Source organism: Apteryx mantelli, chromosome 6 (assembly GCF_036417845.1).
Source record: "Apteryx mantelli isolate bAptMan1 chromosome 6, bAptMan1.hap1, whole genome shotgun sequence".
In the NCBI taxonomy this organism is placed as follows: domain Eukaryota; kingdom Metazoa; phylum Chordata; class Aves; order Apterygiformes; family Apterygidae; genus Apteryx; species Apteryx mantelli.
In genome coordinates this window covers 20,518,636-20,544,438 of record NC_089983.1, presented here as the reverse complement: position 1 = coordinate 20,544,438, position 25,803 = coordinate 20,518,636, and the positions used below count along the sequence as shown (strand labels likewise).

General features: G+C 39.9%; 1 protein-coding gene across 1 annotated transcript in view; it reads left to right on the top strand.

Moving 5' to 3' along the window:
• Positions 1 to 4,352: 4,352 nt before the first annotated feature.
• The window catches only part of GULP1 (GULP PTB domain containing engulfment adaptor 1), a 150,602-nt gene continuing 129,151 nt past the window's right edge, over positions 4,353 to 25,803 (top strand). Inside the window, exon 1 of the mRNA XM_067298955.1 lies at positions 4,353 to 4,442. The gene's annotated coding sequence lies outside the window, so the exon portion shown is untranslated. The remainder of the gene's footprint in view (positions 4,443 to 25,803) is intronic.

Genomic DNA, 25,803 nt, shown 5'->3' with positions numbered 1-25,803 from the left:
TAACACGATGTCATGTAATTGCTTTCAAGAGACCAACACCTGCTCTCATGATCTGGTTAACAGTTACCCTGCTACCAGTTGGTTAAGTTTATAGAAGATAAGGTAACTAGTTGTGTGAATACCCACATCTTCTTGGCCTTTGCCATCCATGATACACAGAAACTGATCACACTGCTAAGGATGTCTTCCTCTTGATTAAAATATAGAATTTCCTCCTCCTTAGATCATGAAGATCAATGTGGGGATAAGATTTCCATTTACAATGAAGCAATTAACACTTCTCTGATAAAGTAAGGGAAACTTAAAATGGGGGTATACATTATACCACCATGACAACATTAAAAGACCTAGAAGTAAATAAGAATCTGAAGCAGAATTTTCCCTGCCAATTTTTCTGCATAAGAAAGATTGAATGCAGTTGCTTTGCTTTCTTATTTATTAAACCTTCCTGTAGAGAAATGATAGTTCTTGGTCTATGTGAGGGGTAAGACAGTGCTCAGCAGATGGATCTGAAACTGCTCGGGTTTCATAATTGGTGCAATCCCTAAATCTGTTCCTTCTAATAACTATTTCCTGGTAAATCATTCCAAGTGATTAATACTTATTCTTTGATTTCAGCATAGTTCCAGTTCTAAAAGAAAACTGATTCCATTGCTTTTGATCATCCTCTGTTCTTTCCACCCAATCATCACCATCTGTTCACATGACTGACATTTACAACCTCATGAGAACCATAAAATAAATCCATTCTTAAACACATGCTTGCAGCTTGGCTCTTTATATGAATGTGATTTTGTTCTTTCTTGAGTATATTCTTTTCATTTCTTCTCCGTGCCTGGTTCTTTGCTCAGCCTCTCTGCAACATTCAAGAGTGATAGCCCCAGCAATGACCTGACTTTGTCCACTGCAGATTTTGGTGGACCTATGTTACACAGTCACTGTTCTATTCTTTTTTTCTCTAGATTTTTCCTAAAGCACACATTTAAACAATTAAGATGGAGAGGTAGAACTGCTAGAATTCCTACATTTTTGCTCTACTTTCCCTCTCTTAAACACTGTCCTCATTCCATCCCACAGGTTGCCATTGATGAAGAATAAAATGACAGCAGAAGAAAGAAACCACTATGCTATGACATTTTTCTCTATTCCCTTCAAGAAATATGCATCAAATTAAGTTGAAAATAGATTTGTTCTATATTCCTTTATTTAAACATTGAAATACAGATTATGGCAAAAATACATCACAGAAACAAGAACAGGAAGCTTCCCATGTACTGAATATTTTTTCTCATATTATAAAATGATTCTATTTTTAAGAAACAAAGCGGCATGCAGAAGGAATTCTGAAAAATGGCCTATCCTGAGGCAATATATTCTATACTTAAAAATATTTTTATTGAAAATGGTATCATTTGATTTTGGACAAAATCTACCCTTTGTTTAACTTGCTTAAGTCAAGAAGAACAAATATGGTCACTTAAAAAAAAATCTGCAAATTTTAACTTTCTCTGATAAAGAATCTGCTGTGGTGCTGTAAAAGCATTTTTAAGTACTCTTTATACATTTTTACTTGCTTTCTAAACTGTATTTGAAAAATTGAAGATAACGTATTTCTGTAGCCAAAACATTTTACCTCTGTCTAGCACATGATCTGCTCTACTGTTGTGACTGATGAGCTATAGACCCTTATTACTTTCAGTAAAATTCTACTGAGGCTTAGTTTTGGAAAACATAAAACATGTAAGGATGTCTATGACTTTACAAATAAATACCTACATTTTTAACAGGTAGATTGAAATGTTGAGACTACATCTATTAACCAGACTGCAGCTGAGAGAGTCTAATCAAAATAACAAACAGTACATTTACTGAACAGGTTTATGACTGCTTGTCAAATACACACAACAAAGGCCAGCTTGGGATGTACATTATGAACTGTCAAATATATAAAGATGATTCCTGACACTGAAATGAACTGTAGTTTTGCCTAAGAAAGCAGTATAGGAACTGCCTTGTTTCTTGAAAAATCAGTCACAGAAATACAAAAAAGACAACCAAAGCCTGAATATTTAACACAATAATTCAAACTCACAGTGGACTAGATTACCGTGGGTTTTCATTTCTGAGAAAATACTAGAAAACAAGGTTCCAGGTAGCAATTTACTTTTATTTTTTTTTCATGCTTACATAAAATTTATAAATTATCTTTTTTCCTACCCTGTCACTGTTTGACAGGCACAAATGGGTAAGGAGACGCCTGCAATGCTGTTGTCAGCTCCAACAAGATGCTGGAGAAGTGTGTGCTGAAGTAGCTGTCAGAAACAACAACAGAGGAAAAGAGGATTTGGAGCTCCAGAATTTATCTGTGTATTGACCGCTCAAGGATCAGTTGTGAATGAAATGAGGACATTTTGCTCTAATTTGTTAGGTATTCCTTCAGCTCTCTTATTGTTATTGCAATAAAAGTAGGTTTATTAGTTTTCTCAGACAAATGTTCAGGATTTAATTTCTGGATGATGAAAATGATCCCGAACAATAACACAGCTGGTATATCATTCAAATACGAATTCTCCCAACACGATGTTTTATATTTTCCTTCCTTCTCCTCAGAGTTTCATTTCTGCCTATTTATTTTTTGGAATTTAGCGAATTCTACCACAGTCAGAACTTTCTACAGAATGATTCTCTGGAAGAGTTTGATAGTCTGTGTTAGTTTGCCAGCAAAGTTTACAAATAACTCTGAAAACATATAAAAAATTAACATTTGTTTCCTTTGTGGGAGAGAATGATCTGATGGAAAATTTCAGGAGTGTTATAATATTCTCTAGAACAGACAAATGTTGTACAAACTTTCTTCATTTCTGTGTACATATTTTGGAGGGGTTTTTTTTGGGGGGGAGGGGGTTAGTAGTGAATGGAAAAGGCAGCTGCACTAATTAATTCTTCATATAATTCACATCCATATGCATTGATGCAGGTCTTGCTGATTTAAAAAGCTGCCTACTCTTGATTTCTACTCTTCATGCTTTTTCTGTCATGATCTTTCCACTCTGAACTGAATTTACGAATTACCACCCTGAATTTTGTTTCCGATCTTACCTTTAAAAAACAAACAAAACCCCACTGCACACGAAACACATTTGCTTTAATTTTAGTGACACGTTTTGTTCTGCTATCTAAATGGCCATTCCTGAGGTTTGTCTACTGATTAATGAAAAATGAAAGGCAACTATTAAAGTGGTACTGTGTTGCGAAAAAAAATCAGGAGGAGGAATGACAGATGAGTCTCCTGCCTTTCCAAAGAAATTACATGCCTCCTCCTTGGCAGTACCATGGCAGAAAGCCACCAGGAATAAATGGAATATGGCAGACATGAGCTCCTTGTCTTTCTATAGGAAATATGTTTTCCCTAACTTGCATTTCACATGACTGTCATCAGAAATATATGGATTAATCTAGTGCATTTTAACAAGGATTATATGCCACAGTCCATATCTTCAAAGGCAGACTGAGAGGTGATGCATCAGTAGCCTACCCACAGACTTCTGTTCTTCATTGCGGGTTTACCCAAGAAACATAAATTGTCTCCACTAACTTTCTTTCTCAATAGATGTTTTCTTGAGGAATGCCTACCTACTAATGCACATTCTCTTCCCTACCTGTAGACTTTCCCTAGAAACTCACTCTCCTTAGGATTTTCCCTCCCATTTCCTTCCACACCAGCCCTTCCAATCACAAGAGATGACAACAATCTGAGGTGCGAGGTGAGGTTTGCGCTTTCCCGAGCTTTGCACGAGCGGACGCGGAGGGGCCTGCTGCTTTTCCGGACGGCCTCGCCTCACGGGGCGCCACCCCCTCCCTGTGCTCCTCGCGGGGCCGGGCAGGGTAAGGAGGGTCAAAAAAAAAAGGCGGTTAAACCGGCCCCACCCGGGCGGGGCTCCCCCCTCCCCGCCCCGCCCCGGGCTCGTGGTAACGGCCGTCCCGGGGCAGCTTCTGCCGGGCATGACGCTGCAGCTCGCGATGGCGTCAACTTTGTGACCTCATACCTGCGCCTTCCAGAACGTCCCCTCTGCCGGTGCCGCCGGCCGCCTCTCCAGGCCCCCGGGGAGCGGCGGGCCCCGCGCTAACGGCCCCCAACGGTCAACCCCTCCCTCCCCCCCGCGCGCGCGGCGGCAACGGCGCCCCCTGCCGAGCGCGCGCCCCCTCTGCCGGCGCGGGGCGCTCGGGCCGGCGGCGGCAGGAGGCAGGGGGAGCCCGGGAGCGGCGGCGGCGGCGGCGGCGGCGACCCGGCCCGGCGGGCAGCGAGCCCGGCAGGCAGGCGGGGGCTCCCCGCCCGCCCGCGCTGACGTCAGGAAACTTTCTCCGTGGCTGAGGCGGGAGCGGGCCGGAGCGGGCGCTGTGTCGGCGCGCCGCGGCAGCGGGCCGCCTCCATCACTTCACAGGTACCCGGCGCTCGCATCTCCCGGGGCCGGGGCGGCGGCGCGGGGTCCGGCCCCCGGGCGTGTGCGGGGGGGGGGTTCCCGCTGCGGCGAGGGCGCTCCTCCCCGTCGCCCCAGGGACGGGCCCAGCGGGGTGAAGGCAACCCCCTGCTCGCCGCCTGCGCCCCTCGCGGAGTGCGGAGCGCGGAGGAGAGGGGGCGGGAGAGCAGCGGAGCCGCCGGGGCGTAGCGGGAGGGCTGGGAGCCTGTTGATCGCCGCTGCCCTCGGCTTGAAACTTCGCGGCGGCGCGGGCGGGAGGCGCCGCGGCGGCGGGGCCGGGGCCGGGGCCGGGGCCGGGGGGCGCGGCGGGCCGGCACCGCGCTGCTGCGCCGGAGGGGCGGGCGCGGGCTGGGCGCGGCGCTCCCCGCGGAGCCGCCTCTGCCCCTGGCGGAGGGGTCGCCCGGGGCGAGCCGCGGGGCGGGCGGCCCTGCTGGGCCAGCGGCGCCTCGTGAAACTCGCGGTGGGCACCGTTCGCCGTGTCCTCCCCGCCGACTGTGAAGCCGTGGAGGCTTTGTCAGGGTGTTTAGACACGAGGTTTGGCGTGCATCAGGCATTTTTGAACTTCAAGTAGTTAAAAGTAACCAAATGGCCTCCATTCTGTTTTTTGTTTGTTTGCTTGCTTGCTTGTTTGTTTGTTTTTAAATCTTCTTAAGTAGCACAGTAAAGCTATTAGCGTTGCGGGACTTGCAGAGGCAGCGTTTCGTTTTTCTCTTGCTGGCCTGGCTGTGGCAGTTCAGCGTTGCTGCAGCGGAGCCGAGCTCGCTGCCGATGCTGAGGAACGCGCAGTTGTTTGGCCGAGGAGGATCTCCTGCTCGTGGGCGAGCGCAGACCATCGAGTTAATTTTAACTCTGCAGAACGGCCGGGTGTGGGGAGGGAATGGCTGTCAGATCATGTGAATACAAAACTGAAATCTGAGTAAAGACTTCAGTGACAGGCCTAAAGTCAAGATAGGGAGATTCAGGGGGGAATTCTCTTTTTAAGGGAGTCTGAAACAGTTTTATGATGCTCCTCTAAAAGAATATGGAAAGATACATTCCTCGTTTAGTTTTGTTATCATTGGCATTTTTCGAAGGGTAATGAAAATCAATCAGTTGCCTGTAAAGGTTAATTGTATTCTTCACACAAAGGAATTAGTCCTGTTATGCAGAACTAGCTTTCTGGGTTTTTTTGAACTTGCCACTGCCTTGATTTAGATCAACTAATAGTTTAAAACAGACATTACATTTAAATGCCATGTAACTCTTACTTTGTTATTCTGATTTCAGTTCCTATAGTTGCATTGAAGTTAAGTCTTTAAAAAGCCATCATTATACAGTATAGCGGTAACTGGAAACATATTCAAAAGCCTTCAGATTGTTTTGGAAAGGAAGCTCTACGTGAAGGTGATTATAAAGATGATTTGTATGTATGCCAATACATACGAAATATTTTAACAAAACACCTTTGATCTTCTCCGTATAAATTATCCTCCAATTTTTACTTGTTATGTGAATAATTATGAACCCCATTTTTAGAAATAAATTCTCTTGTGCTTTTCCTCTCCTGCATGTTAGACTAAAACTATGATTTTAATAATACCTTTCAGTCATTGTAGCGATAAGCAATACTTTGGAGCTTCAAACTTCTACCATAAATGATGATGATCAAAATGAGACAAAATAATTCCTGCCAGAAAAATCTTTTTGGTAATTGAGCTTCTATTTTATGGCAATTTTAAAATGAATAGAAAAGTTCACTTGCAATTACTGATTTACTCAGCTGATTGGTTGAGTGATAGTACATCAGGGACAACCTCTAATATTTGGAGATTATCCACACACTCAGGGAGAGGAAAAACAAAGCAATATGAAAAAAATGGTGGTAATGAGCATATGATTATTAGCCCTGTGCTTTTTGGTACATATCGGTACACCTAAAAATAAAAGTTTTGGGCCTCCTTAAAGTCATATGTTTACATGAAGGAGTTGAATAGAGAAAGAGTGAGTCATGGATAAAAGCCTAGGAAAACAGCACAGTGTGGAAGGATGCAAGGGAACAGTCAAGTTTGGGTTTTTAAGAGGTACAGGGGCAGGGATAATAGTGAAAAGAGACTGGAATTAAGAAGCAAGTACAGATTAGATTGCATCAGAAGTAAGGATGACAGTCTTAGACATGATATGGGTAGCAATAGCATGTCTTGAGTAGTGAGTACAGAAATTAAAATGATTTTGATTCCCAAGAAAGAGGATAACCCCCTACATTGCAACAGTGAAATGCTACTACAGTATTCTGTGTAAGCATAGTAGATCACCTGGGAAGAAGCAAAACTGGTACTGGAGGACCAAAAAGGAGGGAAGATGTACTTAAGAAGGGCAGAGAATAATTAATGGTTGTCACTGCCTCATTAGTCTTTGGCAGCAACTTTGTAATCTTTTCCAGGCTAGAAAGCCTTTTTAGAGTTCAACGCATCTACTGCTTTGCAAAATATTCATCTGGTGTAAACTTTCATAATTTCCTTACAAGCTCATGAAAATAATTAGTATTTTGACTTCAGACAATGTTACATCTCATGTAGTTATACATTTTATGTGTAACTTCAGTGATTTTAAGTATAGCAGTTTAATATGAAGTTCAGCAGCAGCATGCTTGTTTGTGCATGGTTGTGTTCTTATAGCATTTGTAAATATTACTGGATGTGCTAAAAATCACATCAAAAGAATTATATGAAGAACTTGAGAGGTCATATATAGTAAACTGACATTTATATTATGATTATAGAATTAGTTTTTCCTGAGATGACCCCTTGAGTATATTGTTTGAACTTGTCATAAGAAAATAATTAAACTACCAAATGCAATAATTAAGTGCAAACTTCAGCTTGAACTGGGGGACTAATGTAAGTTGAAAGAGCAAAAAAATGAACTAGTTTATCCTTGAGTTGTTGACACATCTAATGTGATTTGCAGCAGGATTCTAGTTCTGTCAGTTTTTTAAAGATAAAGTAGTGCAATGAGGGCCTGAAAAGCCCACCAGATTCGCTTCACAAAACCAGCCAATCTCCTAGAATTTTCGGTTGCTGTCGGGTGAAATGAATAGAGGAGGTGGAGACTGTATTTCAAGTGCCTCAGCTCTTGAGACAAAAAATTCTGAATTGATCTCTTAATAGAGTTGTTACATAAGAACATACTAGTTAGACATGAATAAACTTTGGCCCTTCCCCTTTTTTTTGCCTTACTGTAATCTGATTTTTGAAGGGATAAGCGCCTGCAGGGAATCGCATTGTATCCCAGTAAAGAACAAACAATGCTATTGCTGTTAGCAGCACAACCAGTGCCTCTGTGTAGCTGCTAACAACATTCTCTTCAGTTCTCTTACCCTTGACATAGCCTTTTTCATTTAGGAATATTCATTAATATCCTTGCTCCCAACCTTGAAGTCAGCCTCCTAGCATCTCCTAAACCCCTGAGGTCATAGTCTGGCTTTTATTCATGCAACTAGTCTCGCTGGCCCAATGTGAGTGTTTCACTGAAGTTGTCTCACGATGCAAGTGCTGCAGCAAACTGCTTCTAGATGTGCTGTTGGGGAATAGCCACTAGTACCCTTTAATATGCAGTCTTAATCTGGGTTTACACTCTCTGCCTGTGGTGGGGGAGCAGGAAGGGAAGGTATTTATTTTTAATCTTCATTTCGTGGACTGTCCCCAAGGCCTACCTGTGACCTAGTGGTAGTGGTAGAATGCTGTAGTAGCATTATGGTGAATTTCTGCCCACTCTTTTAGTCTCAAATGCAAATATAGATGCTGCCTGTACCATTTTATTGCACACTGAGGGCCCACTAAGATTTTTACCCAGTTCCATGGGCACTGAAAGATCTACTACTGACTATTTCCAGAATTCTTCAGTCTTAAAAATGCTTATTACATAGGCTACAACTTCACCCAGAAGAGTAGAAGGTCACCTGAAATGCCTCATCTTGCTGGATAGCTTCAAAACATGTTTGCTACACTAAACTCTACACTTGAACATCAAGAGAGGGAAGTGATGTTACCACCCTGGTTTTATCCAGGGTTTAAATAGGGTCCTGGAGACCCAGCTTGAATTGCCAGAAAAGAAATCAGACTTTCATTCCCCTTCCCCTCTGCCAGTTTTAGCAGAGATTCTAATTGCCAAACTCAGAAGGTACTCCACGTTAAAATGCTGTCATTTCCTCAGGTTAAAACAATTCACTGGTTTTGGTATAATTATGTATTAGACAAAGAAAGTAAAACTGCAGGATTTTCTGTAGATATTTCTGCAGAAGAGACAAGAGATGAGTTTTCAACAGATGTTTAAATAGTGAGTTTTTACTGGAGCGAGAAACAGAACTCTCATTTCATAACACCTACATCCTCTTGGAAAGGTCATGGAGAACAGGAGGGGTGCCTGAAGACTAGAAGAAAGCCAATGTCACCCCAGTCTTCAAAAAGGGCAAGAAGGAGGACCCAGGGAACTACAGGCCAGTCAGCCTCACCTGCATCCCTGGAAAGGTGATGGAGCAGCTCACCCTGGAGGCCATCTCCAAGCATGTGGAGGACAAGAAAGTGATCAGGAGTAGTCAGCATGGATTCACCAAGGGGAAGTCATATTTAACCAATCTGATAGCCTTCTCTGATGGAATGACTGCCTGGGTAGATGAGGGGAGAGCAGTGGATGTTGTCTACCTTGACTTCAGCAAGGCTTTTGACACTGTCTCCCATAACATCCTCATAGACAAGCTCAGGAAGTGTGGGCTAGATGAGTGGACAGTGAGGTGGATTGAGAACTGGCTGAATGGCGGAGCTCAGAGGGTTGTGATCAGCGGCACAGAGTCTAGTTGGAGGCCTGTAGCTAGCGGTGTCCCCCAGGGGTCAGTACTGGGTCCAGTCTTGTTCAACTTCTTCATCAATGACCTGGATGAAGGCACAGAGTGCACCCTCAGCAAGTTTGCTAACGATACAAAACTGGGAAGAGTGGCTGATACACCAGACGGCTGTGCTGCCATTCAGAGAGACCTGGACAGGCTGGAGAGGTGGGCGGAGAGGAACCTCCTGAAGTTCAACAAAGGCAAGTGCAGGGTCCTGCACCTGGGGAGGAATAACCCCAGTCACCAGTACAGGTTGGGGGTTGACCTGCTGGAAAGCAGCTCTGCTGAGAAGGACCTGGGAGTGCTGGTGGACACCAAGTTGACCATGAGGCAGCAATGTGCCCTTGTGACCAAGAAGGCCAATGGTATTGTGGGGTGTATCAGGAAGAGTGTTGCCAGCAGGTTGAGGGAGGTGATCCTTCCCCTCTGCTCAGCCCTGGTGAGGCCACAGCTGGAGTACTGCGTCCAGTTCTGGGCTCCCCAGTACAAGAGGGATGTGGCACTACTGGAGCAAGTCCAGCGAAGGGCCACAAAGATGATTAGGGGACTGGAGCATCTCTCTTATGAGGAAAGACTGAGAGAGCTGGGCCTGTTTAGCCTGGAGAAGAGAAGGCTGAGAGGAGATCTTATCAATGTGTACAAGTATCTTAAGGGAGGGTGTCGAGAGGATGGGACCAGACTCTTTTCAGTGGTGCCCAGCGACAGGACGCGATGCAATGGGCACAAACTGAAACACAGACACTTCCATCTGAACATGAGGAAAAACTTCTTCACTGTGAGGGTGACAGAGCACTGGAAGAGGTTGCCCCGAGAGGTGGTGGAGTCTCCTTCTGTGGAGATATTCAAAAGCCGCCTGGACGCAATCCTGTGCAATGTGCTCTAGGTGACCCTGCTTGAGCAGGGGGGTTGGACTAGATGATCTCCAGAGGTCCCTTCCAACCTCAACCATCCTGTGATCCTGTGGTCCTGTGATCCTACAGTTGCATCCAGGCTATTTGATAATGTGGCAAATAAGTACCAACAAGCCCCTTAGATTAAAGTATTTAAAGTACTGTATTTTTTTGAACTTCTGAAAAATTATTTTTTCTTTTGAAGGACAGACAGTAAGAAATTCTGTTTATTATTTTCATTCCTGAGTCTGACCTATTCACTTTATTAGTCCTGTATATAGTATGTCTGAGTTGCAAATTCACATTTGATTCTGAGAATTGAGCTGGGTTCTTTTTGTCTTCCCTTTCACTTGCAATTATAAAGAATTGGAAACATCTGTGAAGCCAAATGGTTTTTGGATTATTCTGTCAGTGACACTTGATCAACACTATTGCCTTGCATGAGTTTGCACAAGTGTAACTGATGGTAACCTAGTAAACAAATCTGTTAATGATGCACTGATTGGAGCAGAGACTACAGTTGGCTCAAATCTTGCTTTTGTTAGCTCTCTGGGACTAAGAAGCAGCTAAAATTGTTTTTTGTCATGGGGAATGCTAGATTCTCGCACATGCTTTCGTATATATATATATGTGCATGTATATATGCATACATATGTATGCATATGTATTTACTTACGTAAGTAAGAATTCAGAAGGCATAGTATGTAGAACTGTAATCTATGGAAATTTTTTAGGCGCTCTTGATTGTTCATGTGTTGTAGAGAGATCTTGACCAGTGCAAGTAATTAATGCTTTTATTTTCAAATACACTTGACTTTTAAGGCAAATCTTTTGACATTCTCAAGTGTCCGATGGCTGTTTCTAATGTGCTCTGTGGCTGTAGTGGAGCAAGGAGTGGAGATACTCTTTTTCCTGTGGTGAGCCTGGGAATAGATGCAGATAGAGGAGTCCAATCTCTAAGGCTGTCTACTTGAATCTTTTCATAATCTCACGTTAAAAACTTTAAAGCTACATTCAAATTCCTGTATGTTATTTTTAGATATAAATGAAATAGCTTTTTGTGAACTATAGGATTCTCTGGAAGTGTTCAAGATTTTGAATGGGATTTTTCTTTTTCTCTGTTATGTCGCCCTCCCCTTCCTCCTCTCCCCCCTTTTAATGGGGGTGGTCTTTGACAAAGAAAAAATGCAGGAGCAAGGTAGTGTGCAAAGCAATCTTGAGTACTGCCTGCTGTGACATTTAATAATCTATTCCATTTTATTTTTTTCTGTCTTTCAAATGCAAAGCTTAGATATTCAGTTCTATCTAGGCAGGACTGGCCATTAGGAACATAAACATTGTGCTTAAATTTTCCAAGTGATACAGGCTATGCTTTATCCTTAAAGTTGTTTTAGAGTTCTTAGCAATGCAGGCAAAATCAAACTTTGCTTCCCCTAGGGGAAAAGCTGACGTAGACTGCTGTGACGCTGGGGAAAGGTGGGTGGGAGCGAGATAGGTGACCATTTTCACTGCATGCACACAGCTCTCCCTGAAGCAGGGAGACCTCTGGGAGGGCCCATTGCCTTACAGCTGCAAGCTGGGCCGTTTGGGCTGTGGCGTGGCCTGTGAGTTGCACTTTTGCTGTTGCTGGCAGTTTACTATCTCTTGCCCTGTGTAACTGGTATTTTGCCTCTGCATAGAGATATTTGTCTATGCACAGAGACTTGCTAGTATTATCAATGTATCAACTTTCTATTTTGTTCTATTGAAAGCTTTTTTTGTCTTTTTTTTTTTTTTTAAGGGAGATATCTGTTGCAGTAACTTTTTAAAATCTGTTGTGAAATCTTCTGGAAAATATAACAGAAGTGAGGTAATGAGCCTAGGTAGGGACTGTGTTCCCAATAAAAGATGATGTTTCCTGCAATTGCATCTCAAAATGTTGTTTGGAATAGTGGTTGCCTTTGCATGCCAATTACATTAGGAGTTGTTTTTTTTTTTTAAAAAACAAGTTTGGTGTGTCCTCCAACCTATTTTCTTCATCTTTTTCTGGATCATCTTTCCAAATGTCTTGCTGTGCAGATATGTGCTGTCTCTAATGCTACTTCCTACATGATGTTGTTGGCAGCCATATGCATTCAAAGATCATGAGTCAGGTCCCCGCCAAAAAAATCATAAAATGGGCTTAAAAATAATGAGACTAAAAATAATACACATTTTCACTTTGTCTTTTTTGAGTATTTAGTGTTTATTTTTCTCCTATAAAGCTCTTTATTCCAACTATGAAGGTCTGAAACTTGAAAACAGGTATTTTTTTAACTCAAGCTCAAAATTTCAGGGCTTGTAAGGTTCATTTTTCTTGAAGACCCAAGACCTGCAATAAGATCATGAATGATGGCATGACTGTGTCTGAGCTTCTGCTGATACAAGCTTCAGTCTTAAATGAGGAAAATAATACTAAAAATATATTTTTTTCATCTCTGCCTATATTCTGATATAACATACAGTCCTCTCTGCTGATGGTTCTGACTTCTTGTTCATGTGCTGACAGTAGATTCCATGGAGTCAATGCGAGACCTAAAAATTGGTTGATAGAATGTCTTTTTCTTCTGCCTCCCAACACAAAGTTGATAGCATGGACAGAACCTTCACTTCCAAAGCAGTGGATGCTTGTGGTTGCAAATAAAGGATAGGTTTGTACTGCAGGTTATTATATGCATGAGTTATTCCCATTTCAGAGCTAAAGTAATGTCAAACACCTTGTTAAAACAAAATAATAAGAAACAGTGAGAGGTAAAGTACATATGTAATATGGTGCTAAATCTTTACTCAGGACAGGAAATAGTAGCAGGGGACTATGTAGCCAGCAGAAGGTAGTTTGAGAGACTAATCCCTACTGTTGTGCCCCTTAATCTGTTTCACATGTGCGAGCTTTAAAGGAGTGTGCTGTGGATTTGCAAACACAAAGGTCTTTTAACATCTGAGGTTAGTCTTGATCTTTTCCTTGAATCAAGCAGCCTACAAATTGCAGTATTAATTTCGTCAGCTATATGTTGCATTAATATTCAGTTTACCCTGTTGTGCCAATAGACATAGGATGGAAGACACTTTTCCAACAGATTTTGCAGGAGCAAAAATTTGATGCTCTTATCTCTGTACTGTACAGTAGTTGTAGTTAATTGTTTGCTTGTGCTCTGTTTTGTAGTTTGAAATGCAGTACGTCAACACTGCTAAATAGCAGCAATGGTTTGCATAATGCTAATGTTTTTGAAAGAGATAACTTACCGATGTCACTTAATTGGGTAAAATACTTCATGTGCAACTGCTGTTGCAGTGCTTTATACTTCCTTTTGCAACAAAAGTTTCTAGCTGTTTTTTCTCAATAGCTGATTGTTCTTGTATCTAGTTTTAATACATATTTTTGTATAGTGTTTTTCACTCGCAAGCTAAAAAGCAGCAACCAAACAAGTGGGGTAGGCCAAAGACCATGGCTGGGAAAGCAGAATGTAAAGAAAGTAACATTCTCTTACATAATCTCTTAAAATTGTTGGAATTCCCATTAAATTGCATGATATCCATATAGCTTAGTGCAGCTCTCCTAAATTGAGTCACTTTTTTTTTTTTTAATAAGTCATGTATGTCTATTTGTAGACCAGGAGAACTTGCATAAATACATTTCTTATTTAAAAAAAAAAAAAAAAAAAAGGTGATTCCACAACCTCCCCTCTATACACTGTAAAAGCTATTTCTGGTTTAGTTGCCACAGGTACAAAATTGCACTTTTTGAGGAAGATAGCCTGTCAGGGAGAAGGTGCTTGGGAATTTTTATAGACTTCAATTCTCTGTTGTTCCTCCATTGAAAGATAGTGGAAAGTCCTGTAGAGATCAGTGGACTACAGCTGTTTATTGTCTGTAAGCTGCAGTCCCCAGTTATGATAAAATGAGTCTAAATCCTTGTATTCTTCTAGAGAGCTATGAGGAAAATACCTGCTGAAAGACCACAAGTCATGATGAAAGAGATGACAGTGGTAATGACTTTGAATTAAAGCTGAAAGTGCGCTTTTAGCTCAGCATTATAAGGTGTGCTCACATAGGTATACAGAAGAAGAAAGCAGAAGTAGTACAGGATAAAGTAAAAGAAACTTTAACATTCAGTAGATTTTCTGCTTGCCTTACCCCTACGAAAAGGTGGTGGAGGTTGGGGGTGGGGAATGTTTTCTTTTTTGTTTTTTAATTCTGCTGCTTCAGAAGGAGCTTTACTAATTTATGTGGGGCTTCTGGAAGTGCATGGGATGATGGGCCTCTGTGGCCCAACCCTTCATGCGAACAACAAAACTGCAACCTCAAAAATTCACTATAATTTTTCTTTTAATGGAGTTATGCATACAGAATGAGAAATCTAAGCCATTTATTTATTCATCAGAGCCTCACTTAGATATTTTGAGAAATGCTATCATTTCAGGTATGGCCATTAAGCACATTATCTTGCTGTCTTGTTCTGTGGTTATGTATTAGAAGGTGATGTACTGCAGGAAGCTGCTAAATACAGGTTGCTATCTGGTCTACACATGAAAGGAAAATATTAATACTGGGTGACTTGCTAAGCTTGTGCCCAGTCACCTTTCAGATCTGGCCTATGAAAGTGAGGAGAAGGGTGATATTTTGTGGCATTACTGAAGAGAAGATTTTGATGAAGAAATTACTGAGAACGTATAAATGGATTTAATTTTAGAAAACTTAACTTGCTGATAGAGTATTCAAAATTTAGATGAAACTCGCCACCCAAGATTGTCTGGGCAGAATTATCCTTTTTTCTTTTGATGTACAAGAAAAGAGGAGCTGTAGGACTTCTTATTTTGCAGTCTACTGAGGCTGTAAAACAACTTGTCAAGTGTCTAGCTTACATTGGTCTGTAGATGCTGGCAGAGATGCAGTCTGGAAAGGGCTGGAGCTTGCTAATTGGAAAGCAATCAGAAGGACTTCTGTTGCAATGGAGGGTGTGCCTGCTGTTTGCTGAGCTGACCCGTCCTGTTCAATGCATTGTTACTGATGGAGAAGGGGCTTCGGAAAGTGAGAATTCAGCAGAAGGCTGCCAGAGGTAAGGTTGGGAAAACGTTTATTGGAGAACCTTGCTTCTCTGCTGTGTTTTAGGCTGTCTGTTAAAGCTTCCTCAGGTACCCCATATTACGGATGCTTATGGATATCAGGGACTTGGGAAGCCTTCACTGATGAAAATACAGGCACAGAAGGTTCTCTTTACATTCATATGTGTCTCTGCATTGTCAGGGCCTGAACTACTTAGCTTTGTGCCATGTTTCATAGTTGAATTCAAAACTTTCCTTAGATATCTAAGTGGGGAAATTATGAAACACATCCACAAATCTGAGCAAAGATGTTTTACTAGGTGTTCCTACAGTAGTTTAAGGATCTTACTGGCTAAGAACCCTATTTATTCTTTTTCTGTCTCTGTAGGTTTTATAATTATATCATGCAAAGTACAGCAAATTCAATAAAAGATGTGTAGAGTGCATTTGCTGTCCACCCCATGAGCCTTATGGTTAGATTCTGTGCGGATAGGTTAGGAAACATTAGTTGGACCCCATCAGATACAGGGAATGAATCCTAGATATTTGTGTCTTGAGGGAATGCCAGGTTAATATGTAAAAATGTAGTGTCACACCTTTCCGCTCTGATTTCTTTGGAAATAAAGATTAACTGGTGTGAAACACCTTGGACAATTATGATTTTATTGTGCCTGCCCTCTCTGGAGGTAGTTCCCAGAGAGGAGTCAGATTTAAGGCATACTACTTCCCTTTTGACTGGCTTAGCTAGCTCCCTGCTCAGCATGCAGGTTGTTGGAAATCCCAGCATTGCTGGGAATATTTTTTCTATGCATCGTATAAAGATACTAACTTATGGATTCTTGTCTGGGACAGAAGGTGGCCAATGGAAGTCTGAATACCGGATGCTCTAGTGATTAGCTGGTGATGTCTCACTCTGTGGTTCAGTCTGACTCATGGACAGACAGGAGCTATGTGATGGAACAGGAAATTGATCCAGGGTCTCTGAAGTTCCTAGTTGGTGGTGTAACTATTTTTTTCTGTGAGGAAAAAGATACGTTTACAGAGACATGCTAGATATATTAATTGGAGTCCTTAAACCATTTCTTTCCCTTTCTTAGGTACATGTAGAAACCAGATTGTGGCTTATTATTCCAAAAGATAACAGTATTTCTTTTGTGGATTATTCCTTGACTAAAGTTCTGTTTTCAAGCTGCATTTTAACCTGGCCATACTGACTTGCAGTCGTCTTATACATTTGTCCCAAGTAGTCTGTCACTAACAGCAATTGTAAATTTGAAAAATATCAGCTACATATTATTTCCTGTTTTAAAATTAAGTATTCTTCCCATATATTTCAGGTCCATTTCCCATGTCTTACATCTGAGGATGAAGAATGCAGATATTAAATTGCCAGACTGATTTTGTATTAGGAATTTTCTCTAGTCTGAAGAGTAACTATTGAGTCCAAACCACTAGTTAGCATTTCAGCCATGTATTACTGAAGAACAAGCTGCCTTGGTAGTATCTACAACCGTGAATACAGTTGTTTTCTATGGTCAGCTGCTCTCTTGGTTTTGCTGGTATGACATGAGACAACTCATGCCCACACACATGGCAAGTCTGCAGGTGTGGAAAATCCACAGACCAAGCACAGGCAACGTAGACATGGTAATAATCTCTTGAAAACTGAAGCGCATGTTATTGGCAGTTTATTTTAGAGAAACGCTAGTATTTGCTTTGCTTTTGTACGGGTTGACAGAGCAAAGATGATTTTAATGCATAAGTGACTGCTGCTGCAAGGAAATAGATTCTCTCTCAGATCAGGCAGGGTAGTATGCTATACTTCTGAGTAACTACTTTGGTGCTTTGTGTTCTGTACACTTATTTTGCAGTCTTGCACCAATGCAGTGGAAACTGCTGTTGATTATCCATAGCTGTTGATGAAAAATTGTCACACTGGATTTTCTCTTCTGTTGCTGGGTGTTCTGAGAGTAAGAAAAAGAATGAGGAGGTGGCTGCTTAGCAATAATAAGATACCATGGTAATATATTGCATGTAGTTATGCATTTAAAATAGATAATTTAAAAATAAGGCAGTGTATATTGTACAACATATTCTATATAAGCATTTTGCAAACTTAATGTATGCACACTAAAACAAATACTTTACCTTCCTCCCAATATAACTGATGTCTTTCAATCTCTTCCATCTCCAAGATGCAGAATATGTGCCACAAACCATAGATTCAGGAAAGGTTGACATGCTTTAGTGAACAATTTGCAGAAACATTTAATTCTTTCTTTTTCTTAGTTTGTTTTTTCCAAGATAGAACCTAATTGAATACAGGATGTCCTAACAGATAATATTATTTTGTTGAATGAGAATACATTCTCAGAATATTTTTCTTTACATGTGTTTTTACTCCAACATGAATCTGTTTTTTAATTTCCAAATTTCATAAATAAAGCAGCATTGTAGTGTTTACTTTAGTTCTCTAAATGAAGAAATATAGGCACTAAAAATAGGAAAAAATAGATACAACATTTGTTTACATATTTTATTCAAAGCAAGATGGAGAAAATGAGGGCTGATACAGATAAGAGAGGTGGTATTATGTGGGGAAGATGAATGATTGTGAAGTGTGACTAGATGAGACTTTTAAAATGGAATTTTTAAAAAGACAGCCTGAATAAAATTAAGAATACCTTATCACCCCTGTGAATAGTGCATTTACAGATCTGTAGTTTAACTTGATATGGTAGACCACTTGTGATACCTTATGTTATGCCTGCTTTTTAAAAATATGTACAAAAGTTTACTGAACCTCAGCATCACGAGAAAAATCACAATCCAAAGTGATTGTGTTCCCTTGTGTTGAGCCTATGCTCTGTTATTGTCTGTTGCCTGCTTAGCAGCTATGAGGATTCTTAGTCTGGGGAACTATAGACATGCATTTTAAAAAAACCCTTTTTCACTTAGTCTTCCTTAGGTTTTGGTGTGCTTGCTCCTGTTTTTCGAAAAGAAAAGTGAAAAAGTAAAAAATGTGTAGATCCTTCTTACACTGGCCAAGACGATCATTTAAAATGGAGTAGAGAGCTTCTTTCTACAGAGGCTTTCTGACAGCAGAGACTTTTTTGGTCGTCTCATACATTCATCTATGTTGGCAAAGTCTTTGGCAGTCACCGATTCTCTAATGTGTTTAAGAATTTCCTCATAATCCCTTTCCAAATCTCACTGTTATTTAAGGATTCTGGGATACCTCAAGCAGAAGTTTAATATTGGAAGTGGCAGTCATCATCTAATCTCTTTGCACCCTGTATGCTGAGATGAGAAGCCAAACTCTCCTTCTTTGCAAAATATGATAATGATTCCTCTGTGATCTCTCTTTCATTTTTCCACTCAGACTGAGAAAACATCAGCAGAGTGAGAGGCAAAAGTTTAAATTCAAATGATAAAAGATGAGGTAAAATTTAAGCTAACTTTTCTGGTTCTTAAAAAGGCAGTTTGCACATAGTCATGGAAACTTCTTGACATAAGTACTGCAGTATCTAATTCCTACAATATTACAAGAGATTGTACAGATATGAGACAGTCATAATATATTTCTAAGGAACTGGAAGTGCATGAACTGAGAGAGGAGTAGCATAATGGCAAATGTCCCAGGTTTGAATGTGATGTTTTGCCTTAAGTCTGCCTAATTTCATACCTTTTTGCTACGGTAAGTACAGATGTGAGAACATGGTTTGCTTTACCTGCAGTCTTTACAGTTGGTGCATTTTCCTCTTGCCCTTTCGTTGTCACAGTGCTGTTGCCAGAATATATTACAGAATTGCTGAATTTTTAGCAATTGAACTTTATTTTTGAGTGAATCTGAAGAATTTCCCTCATTATCTTGGTCTTGGGTATGAGCTCTTCTTTGGATGCTTTTCCACATAAGTAGCAAGCCTGATTTAAACTTGCTTTGTGTTCTCTCTACAGAGGTGTCAGTGACCAGTCGAACGCCGGGTTCACTCGCTCATTCTGTACTGTTCAGTACCTCAAATTCTGTAGAGCTCAGGGAAAAGGAGGATGCTGTTGTCCATTTCTGAGGCCTTGGTTCCCCTCTGCTCATCAAAACAAAAATTTTCATGTTAGTGAGTGTTCTTTCTCTTGCATTGAATGGAGATAGACAGGAAGGAATTTGTTCCATTTCTTCCTCTTCCTCCCAAGTCTGACGAAAATACAGAGCCCGGTCATGTGCTAATAACTTAAGGACATTGTACTTTATATGTGGTGTTTCTCTTGCAATTCTTGGAGGATATCCTGAGTCTTTATAATTTCATGGCTTATAAAAATGCCTAAATGAGATTTTGCTCCCCTTTCCCACTCTGGAATTGTATTTCCTCTGTAACGTTGTTAGGTTTGATTAGAATCTAAGAACTTTTTGAGTAGTGAGGTAGGAAAATAAATGAAAGCTAAGCAAGTGAAAGCTGAGGAATAGAAGAGATTTTTTACTTAAGTGTGTAGCTTAAATCCCTTTGGCTCTAAACTGTAGATACAGTTCTTCTCTCCACATGTACAACTTTTCTTTCCTCTTTTCCTGTCCCTTTTCTCCTCTTGCCCTTGCACCCTCCAAAAAAATCGAGTGTTATGCCTTTCTGAGACAAATTTCTGGGACGTGCCTAGATGTTTCTTTAGAAGTGCTTGAAGGAAAAGCTTTCAACACCAAAATCTGTTGTATAAATATGTAAAGCGGAAAATAAACATATAGTCATAAGTGCTAATGATTCCATTACAGGCCGGTATGTACTTTTTACTCAGGATGACCTAAGTTGTGATTGTATGTATGTTTCAGTATGGCATTTCTAGTTTTTTGGCTTTGTAACTCAGCAGTGATTAAAAGATATGAAGAAACATAACCACTGTACCATAAAATGGATGTTTAGTGAGAGATAAAATAAAAAGCATACTTAAGAGAACTAATGGAATATATTTGAAATCTATTATGTTACTGGAATACCTTTGACTCCTTAATCACTGAAATAATCTGTTCCTATTTAATTCAAATCAGTTGCATTTGTTAGGTCATCTGGAAGTTACTTTTGACAAATAAAGTTCTTGGATTGCTCAGTCAAGTGACAAGGAAAAAAATTTCCAACTGAAGAAATATGCCTGGATAGTAAGGAACATAATAAAATGCAGAAGATCTCAGTCTGGAAGAAATTAGTGGTTGGCTGAAACTAAATGCTTTGAATATTTTGAATTCATTATGTTGAATTTTGCCAGATGTTCTTAGAGAGCATTCCTGTATGATGTACTTTGGTGTTTCTTGTACTTCTGGATCACTTGATAGCTTATGGTCTAAATGCTTTTTTTCCCCAAATAGCATTATCAAATTGTATATTATGTTCAGCTGCTTTTTGAGGATGTGATATAAACCTAAGTCCCAGCCAGCGTTTGCTTTAGGTAAAATGAATGAAGCATATTTCTTTTTAGCTGGCAAATTTATTTTGGATCTTGGAGTATCTTGACAGATTTCTGAAACTTGCATTTCACTATGTACCCAGGAGTATTTTACAAGGTAGGATCTTCAAGGAGATGTTGGAGCTCAAAGACATTTTTATATGTTCGGAGAAAGCAACTTATGAACTGTATACTCGGCCTCTTACACTATAGAAAGATGGGTGGTGATAGGTAAATCTCTGCTCCACTGATCTGGACTAATCATTCCTTTAAATCTACCTTCATAGGTGGATACTAGGAAAACCTAAATTTGTATATGGCAAGGTATTGACTAGTGCAGCAGCTTGCATGTAGAAAACTGCCTTGTAAATGGCTGCAATTATATTATTACTGATCCTATTTTGTTTTGGGTGTAGGAAATCAGTTCATGTCTGCTTTGACTTCTCAGTGTATTTGGTTTGGACAGTCGCACTGTAATTCTGTGAGTAGCTTGAGCAAGCAATGATGCTGCCAAAAAAGTAGTCGGAGCCTTTCCCTATCCATTTACCCCCTGTCCCTGCCCAATGCACCTTTCCTTCAATGTTGGCTCAGGTGCTCGCAGTATTGCACAGGGAACTGGATCAAATAGGACCAAGTACTCTGAATGGGAGAGGAGCAGCTCAACTTGCACAGGTCCAAACTGCTGGTAGAGCAAGTGTAAGATGCAATAAGGCAGCTTTTCAAAGCAGAACTTGTACTAAGCTGTAAGCCTTGGTCCAGGGTATGCAGGGTTTTTTTACTGCTTGCTCTAGAGTTCCTCAGTGACCTGACCAGAACAGGTTCATGCTTGTAAACATGGTTCTGTCCGTCCTTTACTGGTGGACTTTTATACTCTTCAAGGCACATCCACTTTAACAAGTGAGGATAAAGATAGTGCTGTATTGTGAAGAACACACAGCTTGTTCTTACTCACTGTACGCGGTTTATTAGACTTTGTCATAAATTCAGGTTATACTAAGCATGTGTATTAAGGAGGTTGGTTTGTTCTCCTGCTGAGCTCCATCAGAAAAATACAAAACTTTTTTTCTTGGCTCCTACCTTTCTTTCAAAATAGAGAATGCACTGACTTCTGAATACAATGGAACGCTTATTTTATCCATTAAACAATAATAGAAAACAAATAGAAATTGAGAAACCTTTTAGCTCACTTTTTTGTGTTTGCTTTCTTGTTTAAAATCAGACTTCTTTGGTTGGCCTTGGTTACCACTTACAGAAGAGGGAAGTTTGATAGTTTATTTCCATGTTTAAGTTATTAACATATATGCCTTTATCATTTACAAAGAATAAGTATTGTGCATTGAGTGTTCTTTCCATTGCTAATAACCAAGAATGTCTTAGGCTAATCTTTATGGTATTTTAAATTGCGTATGTCAACTATTAGGCTAGGCTGTCTGTCTCTTATGTAGATTAATTTTCCTGGCAAAAAATGCATATTTTCTGTGGCACTCCAGTTGTGTCAGTAGTCTTAAGTTCATGCTCTGTGTGCTTATGCCTATCCTTCATCAAAGCTACTCAGAAGTGCCTAAAGTTAATACACAGAATTTGGGTCCCAAGTTTTGTGTGTTTATAAGGTATTGAGGTTTATATTTAAGATGACTTCACTGTTCATGCTATGAAATTGAAGTCAGTTGAATACTAATTCCTGTTGAGGTTAGGAATGGAAACTAATATTGTTAATAGTACTGTTTAATATATCGATCAAGGGTGAGTATTGTCACATAGGTTATCATAGTGTAGAACAGATTGATGGATTTTCAGGCTGGAGCAAGCAATGTGATGGTTCTGGCTAGTCAGACCAGTGACTGTTGTGGTTTTGGTGTTGTGGCATTACCCCCCCCCCCCCCCAAACTATGCTGTAATAAGAAGCATTTCCTTTTTTGCCAAAATTTCTTCAGTGTTCCAGATTTGGGTGTGGATGTTAGATCAAATCAGTTTGGCTGTCCATTTTTCTCTAAGACTTCTCAGTTTGTAGGTATCTTCTACTGGCTTGAAGAACTTTCATGACTTTATAAGCTCTCAGAATTTGCAGTTAATTTTTTCCTGGCAGACTTTTTCAGAAGCCTAGATGGATTTAAAATGGGATAGTATGTTTGGTTGTGTTCTGTGTATTTCTCTTAAGTAGATGCTCATGATCCCATTTGGGCCTGTTATTTTTCAAGTGCCATTTTTATACACTTCTTTGTTCAGCAGTGTCCTAAATAACCGTTTTCTCTATGTGCACAAGGTTCACATAGGTAATTTTTTTTCCCTCATGTTTACTTTTGCCTTTTATAGCTTGGTACAATTTCATGCTTTCTACAAATTAAAAGAAAAACTAACGAAGCTGGAAATCTTGTTGAATACTTTTGTGTTGTCTCTGCTGTGTCTTCTCCCATTATAAAGGGTTCTGTAGTAATGTCTGTCTGGAAACTTTTAAGGTTATTTACATGAAAGAATTTTAGGATCTGCACTCCAGTTCTTTTCCTTGGAAGTTTCCCAGGGTTGTTTCATCAACTTTGTGGGTGTCTTTGTATTTCTTCTATATATTTGCGTATTTCTTCTATATATTTTTTTGTTGCTTGTTGTTTGCCGCTTGTTAATTTTTTGTCTATGCTTGCAGGGTTTTTTCCTTCCTGTTTTTTTTTTTTTTTTTTTTTTTTTTTACTCGATCCATTAAATTGTGCTTTCATCCATTTTCCTTCTGTGCAGCACTATTTCTAGTGTTTTTCTTCTTCTCAAGTTATATTTTTATTTTTGTTTTTTGTTCTGTGTCTCTGGTCAATCTTTTTAGTTGGTTGTTTGACCTGCCAACAAGTCTTTTATTTCTCCTTCATTTTCTTACACTTCTGTTTATCTACCAGTGTTCATTGTTTTAACCTTGCAAATGCAGGACTTGCTCACTGGTTCTTACAATCCCATTTGCTAATTTCTGCTGCTCAATACCTCTTAAGCATTCATTTCTTCTTTCACTGAAACCAGATGCATATGCCTCTCTGCATCTCCCAGTTTCTTCCCAGAAGTTAGCAATAACTTAATTGATGCAAGCAAAAAGTCAAAATTTGACAGTGTCAGCCACGTTTGGTTATTGTGCCCGATATCTATCTGTGATTGCTCAGGTAAAGAACAAAGAATACAAGTGGCTTTTAAACACTGTATTAGAGTCATGTCCATCTCTTTTGTGACTTTCTTTATAGAAATGCTATTGCATTGCCACTGAAGGTTTGACTCTGCCATTTTAACCAAGGATGCAATTTCAATCTCTACCATGTCTCATATGTTCTTTTCCCATGATAACACTCTTGCGACTTTCCCAATCCCTTGATTTGTAAGTTTGTTTTTTAAGATCCATTGCAGATCGTAGATCATAAAACATTTCAAAATATCTTGGTTAAAGATGGTCTGGTGCTATCATATGGATCAAAAGAAAGGATGAAGCCTGTTCAAAATTGCTTTCCTCTCATCTGTTGCTTTTCTATGGTGTCACATAACAAGGTATTTTTTAACCTCCTGGGATTTTTAATACTTAATATGTTTTACAAAGGAGGCTTTTCCTATTTTTGTTCTCCTGTTCTCTGTGATGAGAAATGCAAATGTCCTGAAGAAAACACTCGGTGTAATCTTAACTGGAATACACTGCTGATCTAAATCAGTAGGACTGTCATATGCAGGTGTGATAATCTCACAGGTCTCAGCAAGCCTTTCTGGAGATTTAAGGTAACCATTAGGGTCAATACTTCTTTTCCTCTCTCCCCTCTGTTTTTCAAGTTCAAAGAGAAAACAGCCAAGTAAAGTAAACAAATCTGTTGCATAGGCTTCTGTCATAGCAATATGAAGATCATGACATTTACTGATTAGTACGAATGTATACCCAGGGCACTTTTTTTTTAACATTCCAGAATTGTCTTTGCTTTCAGAAGGCAGAACTGCCTCCTTCTCTTTATAGTATCCGAATCTTTACAGCATCTCAGGAACACTTGCCATAAAACAGGACTACCATGTTTTACAGCATCTAGTGCAACTTCTCTCCTCTCCCCCCCCCCCCCCCCAAAAAAAAAATAAAGCTGTTGGTGTTTCCAGTCTCACACAAGCGGTTGTCTCTAACTATCTTAACTGAAGATTTTTGGATACCTTTTATTAGCATGGTTGGCTGCACTACGCATTACTGTCCAAAACATTTGAATTAAAATCTAAGTATCTTCAAACTTATGCAAAGTGTCTGTTCTTACACTGCAATATTTCAGCTTGATACTAAATCTTAATCTTGATGCTGGTTTGATACTTGATCACCTTGATCCTGACTACTTAAAAAAAAAATTGTTAATTATGACAAATAGTCTGTTTCAGTTACATAATCTGAACGAGCTGAAAGGAACCTGCTTCCAAAGAATGCTGACAACCTTCTCTAAGTTGCAACTGTTAATTTTGGTACAAACTCAAAGTGGCTTGGCATATTTGCAAGCTTCAGTTCCAAAATAAGGGAAGACTTGTTACTTATAAATACAGAATTTGCAGTCATGTTCTCCTATATCATCCAGGAGTAACAAAAGTGTTTTTCCATGTGAGTTAGCAAGAGCCAACTAAGGCATCCATTTTGTATAGCCCACAGTAATGAACAGGCCAACATAATTCTTAAATGGCTGGGATTCGGTTAAGGAGTTGCTGTTGTCAAGATAAAGCTGAATAGTTTGTGATTTCCTAAAGGTGGATGGCTCTGTGTGGGCATGGACCTTATGAAGATTTTGATTTGTAAAGTAGCAGAGTTAATATGGTTTTGTTTTGTGGGTTTTGGTGATGGTGATTTGTTTGGTCTTTTTTTTAAACTGGTTCTTGAATTGTTTATTCACAGCCAGAGACCTAAGGTTTGTTGTGGAGTACATTTCAGCAATAAAAAAAAGACTTGATGAAATCTGTGCAAGAGTTTTTGATGGTACATGTACTGCTTTATGTCATATGTCTATTTTTAATTCTGTTAGTTGAACCGTGGCACTCATTGCATCAGTGTGATAACATTGATAGCAAGGGCTTAATGGGAGTAAAGAGGGAGGGAAAAAATTAGAAATGTGCATGCTGACAAC